Genomic DNA, 5,186 nt, shown 5'->3' with positions numbered 1-5,186 from the left:
AAAGAGGTTGATTGAATCCATGAATGTGTGTTTTAGTCATCTTTGTGATTAAAGGATCTGACCAGAACAATTTTAAGGGAGGAAAAGTTTATTTGAGGGCTTACAGTTTCATAGGTGTTCGTTAGTCCATAGAAGGCCAGCTCCATTCCTTGGGACTTGAGGTGAGGCAGAACATCATGGCGGAAGGGTGTGGTAGAGGGACGCAGCTCACATGATGATCAGAAAGCAGAGAGAGATTCCACTCTCCACATACAAACATATACACCAAAGCTATGCCCCCAAGTCCCATCTCCTCCAGCCACACTGTACCACTTCAGTTACCACTCAGTTAATTCCCATCAGGGGGTTAATTAACTGATTAAATTAAGGCAATAACCCAATTATTTCTGCTCCACACCTTCTTGCATTGTTTCACATTTGAGGTTTTGGAGGACACCTCACATCCAAACCACAACAATGTGGAACCTACAGGTAGGGATGGCCAAGTGTACTTGTGGAAATTTGTGTGCATATTTAAATTTGCACAAATTATCATTTCAGATGTTATTTATATTTATTGACTCTTCAATTGAAAGTGAACAATAGCATTTCAAAGTTAAGCATTTCTATGTTCTCTTTTTGATCAGTTATCCAATACCCTCATAAGCATTTTCCAAAAGAGTCCTTTGAAATTTGATCAGATTTCCCTAAAGCAGAATGTAACTGCAGAACCTAGAACTAGACTCCTTCTACTGTCTTATTTCAGGATAACAAACAATAGACTTGAAGAAATTTAAGGCTAAGAACATAAATTTAACTTCACTAGACAAAATATGCATATTACAGACATTACTATCAAGTATGAAATGGATGCCAACCAATTTGTCAAACTGTCACCTCAAATGCCTGGTGGCAGATCCTAGGATGAAGAGAAAATTGAAAAAAGGTTTGACCTAGTTGAAACTATAGATGCACATTATTAGAAACTCATCCAAATTAGACCAAAACAGAAGGAGGTCCCACAAAATTCATGCACAGTGAAGCAGCTGAGGATTGGAATGTACTGAAGCTCATGATTTAAATATTGTCAGGAGTCTGCTTCTATCATTCACTTCTGCTCTTTTTTATGTATATGGTCCCCCTACACAAATCTGCATCACTCTACCTCCCCCAGCCCCCCCACCCGCTCTTTTCCTCTTTATCTCTCTTCTCACTGGCTTTCTTTTTTCTTTTCTGTTCTGTTCTTTCTTTCTTCTTCTTTTTCTTTCTTTCTTTCTTTCTTTCTTTCTTTCTTTCTTTCTTTCTTTCTTTCTTTCTTTCTTTCTTTCTTTTTTTAACAAAGAATCAACTTTATTAGACATTTCTCTTCTTGCCCTTGCCAGTGACTTTAGCTGATGTGAGGACTGGAGCTGTTGCCTGGTGCAGAGTAGAGGAGATCTTGTTGATGTAGTACAGACCAACCATGGAGAAGAGGAAGCAGGTGGTGACACAGACTCAGTGGATGAGGCCAGATGTAAAGAGAGCCAACCGGAGGCAGAGGAGAATCTCAGGGAAGATCTTTGCTTGGAATCCTTTGCCAAAGACCATATTCTCCAGATTATTGAAGGCTGTGAGAGAGAAGAAAAGGCCGGAGCCCAGCAGGCCCCCCTTGATGGTGAGCCACTTGGTGGAGGCCAACTGGTGACTGTACATCTGCATCCCTGTGAAGAGCAGCAGGGACAGGAGAGAGAACAGAGCCAGCGAGGTGCCAGTACCCACCACCATGATGCCCCGGCAATGCTCACGGGCTTTCTTAATTCTTCAGACCAAACCGTTAACAACATGATCCCTCCAAAATGCACAAGTTATAGACCACACTCCAGAAACACACACACACACACACACACACACACACAATCTCTCTCATTCTTCATTTAAACTGTACAGGTGAAAGATAGTACTTGGACAGTTCAATTAAACACCAACTATTGGACCAAATAATGGCATCCAGAGAAGCATGGTCAAGGGGGCATGAAGTGGGATTTTATTCTTTTAATGGATTTTATTCTCTTTTAATGCTGAGTAATATTCAATTATTAATACATCTATTGAAGGGTATCTAGATTGGTTCCACAATTTAACTATTGTGCTGCTGTAAATATTGATATGGCTGTGTCACTGTGGTACACTGTATTTAAGTCCTTTGGGTATAAACTAAGGAGTGGGATAGCTGGGTCAAATGGTGGTTCCATTCCAAGCTTTCTAAGGAATCTCCATACTGCTTTCCAGAGTGGTTACACTAATTTGCAATCCCACCAGCAATGGAAGATTATGCCTCTTTCCCCACATCTTTGCCAAACTTATTTTTGCTTTTATTCTTAATAACTGCCATTCTGACTGGAGTGAGATGAAATCTTACAGTAGTTTAATTTTTTTTTAGTTGTTGATAGGCCTTTTTTTTACGTATTTATATGTGATGCTGAAAATCGAACTCAGTGCCTCACACATGCCATGCAAATGTGCTACCACTGAACCACAGTCCCAGCCCCAGAAATCTTAAGAGTAGTTTTGATTTGCATTTCTCTAATTGCTGGAGATGTTGAACATTTTTTCATATGTTTGTTAATCAATTGTATATCTTCTGAAAAGTGTCTGTTCAGTTCCTTAGCCCATTTATTGGTTGAGTTATTTGTGTTTTTTTGGTGTTAAGTTTTTGAGTTCTTTATATATACTCTTGAGACTTTGGGTTTGCAGGCCAGAGTAATGAGCGCAGGTTCAAAATTGTTCAGAAGGGATATGAGATTTTATTTTGGGAGCAGAGAGTGGTGTTTTTGGAATAAAACCACACTTCAGAAAATTAGAGGTGACTATGTGAGGAGTCAACTAGAGAAATGAATGGCAGCCCAAGTTGTACTAGCAAGGACAGTGGTGAGTGACCAGGAAGAGTGGACGGATGGGAGAAAGAGTTCAGAGCAAAACTGGCAAATCTTGATGACCATTTTAGTTTGTGGGTGAGATTAAGACAGAAAACACACAGATGCTTTTAATATTCTGGTTCTAATGACTGAGGATAGTCCTGGTTATTGTTGTTTTTCCTTATTTTATAGCTTCTGCTCTATGCCCTGTGTGATTCCTCTCCTTCTGTTAAACTTGCCTTGAATTTTCCTGACCTGACTTTTAGGCTAAACAGGCTCATTCTTCTTAGGTGGCCCTTACCTGGAAATTAAATCAATGTTCAAGGGCTCATTCCATCTTGTTTCTGGAATCCTCAAAGCTGCCAAGCACACTTCTGCCCCAGGGCCTTTGCATTCTTTCTCAGTGTTTGTTTGAAATGTTCTTTGCTTAGTTACTGTATGACTTTTACTGCCATTTCTTTAGGACTCCTTCACTAGAGATCCCTTTCCCAACAAGGCTGTCTTACAATTCCCAGGAATTTCCTGTTTGCTTACAGGCTTTATTTATTTCATCACTTGACATTTTTATCATTAGTAAATCAATAGAGATGATATGAATATAAATGAGTGCTTTCATTATTATTGACTCAGCACGTTAGAATATAAGACTTGTGGCAGGGACACTATTATTTGTAGTGGTAGTTTTACCTCCCAGAATATTCCTAGGAAAAAGGCAGGTGCTGTGCATATTTTTGTAGCATGAACAAGTTTTGCTAGAACCAACAGTGTTTATCATAATTTGAAGTAAACCTTGAGGTTGAAATAAATTAAAACAAGAGGAACACTTAACAGTAGTTGATAGACTTTTTCATTTTCATGGGACTTTGATTAGGTATGACCATTTTTGTGAACAAACTCCTTTACAGCCTAACTTTTCTGCTTACTCTTTCTTCCTCAAAACATGAAATAATGTAAAAGGCAGGCATCAGAATCAAGCAGACCTGATTTCAGTACAACATAATATCACAACATTTGTTATCTTCTCTGTGCTTCAGCTTCCTTTCATCTTAAAGTGGTCAGAAGTAACTTAACACTGTCGTGGGTTGAAATGTTTCCCTCAGGAAGATGATGAGGTCCTGCCAGGTGCAGCGGTGCACACCTGTAATCCCAGCAACTTGCAACTCGAGAGTCGAAAGCAGGAGGATCACAAGTTCAAAGCCAGCCGCAAGGCACTAAGCAAGTCAGTGAGACCCTGTCTCTAAATAAAATACAAAATAGGGTGGGGGATGTTGCTCAGTAGTTGAGTGCCCCTGAGTTGAACACACAGTACCCCCTGCCAAAACAAAGATGATGAGGTCCTAAGCCTCTAGTGTCTACAAATGTGACCTTCTTTGGAAATAGAGTCTTTTCAGTTGATCAGGTTGAGATGAGGTCATTAAGGTGAGCCCTAAACCCACAATAATAGTGTCCTTATAAAGAGGGAAAATTTGGACACAAAGATAGGTAAAGAGGGAAATGATGTGAAAAGAAGAAGCTCAAATGAATTATTCATGCTAAGAACATATTTTAAATGAGAGAAGAAGGGACTTTATAAGCCAAGGAATGCAGGAAGCTATAGAGGTTGGAAAGATGTATGGAACAGGGACTCCCTCACAGCTCTCGAAAGAAGCCAATGCTGCTGACACCTGGATTGCAAAATTCCAGCCTCTAGAACAGTAAGAAAAAAAATTTAGTCATTTAAGCCATCTGTTTTATGGTACCTTGCTACAGCAGCCCCCCGAGACTAATACAACATGAAATGCATATGTGCAGACACGCACAGCAACTCTGTGCCTAGCGCATGTTTGTGTCTGTGTGTGTTGTGTTACCACCAATGCCCATCTGCCCATTTGTTTTTGCCCTTCTCTTTCCTTCCAGATGCTTGATTGAGAAGATTTGGTCCATTTTAAAAGACACAGAGATAGGATTATTCAAAGGATCACTTCTTTGTTCTCAAAATCTCTAGAAGAGGAGCAAGAAACACATTTTTATGAATGAGGAGAAAGTCAGCCATGGAGCCTTTTACAACATGTGCTGGAGTCTCCCACTTCTTCAGGGCCAGATGCTAATGGTGTGTGTGTTTGCACATAAGGGAAGTTTCGCTGACACTAATGAGCCATTCGTTGTCCGGCATTCCAGAGCTCTTCCCACCCAGGACCGTTTTTCAGATGTTCTACATTAAGTGAAACGCAGCACCCTCTTTCCATTTGAACTGAAGGCAGAGGTTCCCAGAAGGCCTCCTTATTAGCATGGACTGGAGCTCCAGAAGACCTGCTGGGCATTGATTCATGGAGA

At 40.3% G+C, this 5,186-nt stretch overlaps 1 pseudogene; it reads right to left on the bottom strand.

Annotated features, from left to right (window-relative positions):
- Window positions 1–1,332: 1,332 nt before the first annotated feature.
- Window positions 1,333–1,743, bottom strand: LOC143386693 (dolichyl-diphosphooligosaccharide--protein glycosyltransferase subunit KCP2 pseudogene; annotated as a pseudogene).
- Window positions 1,744–5,186: the final 3,443 nt, after the last annotated feature.

Source organism: Callospermophilus lateralis, chromosome 2, assembly GCF_048772815.1.
Source record: "Callospermophilus lateralis isolate mCalLat2 chromosome 2, mCalLat2.hap1, whole genome shotgun sequence".
NCBI lineage: Eukaryota > Metazoa > Chordata > Mammalia > Rodentia > Sciuridae > Callospermophilus > Callospermophilus lateralis.
The sequence above is the reverse complement of the archived record's forward strand: the minus strand, read 5'-3'. Positions and strand labels throughout refer to the sequence as shown.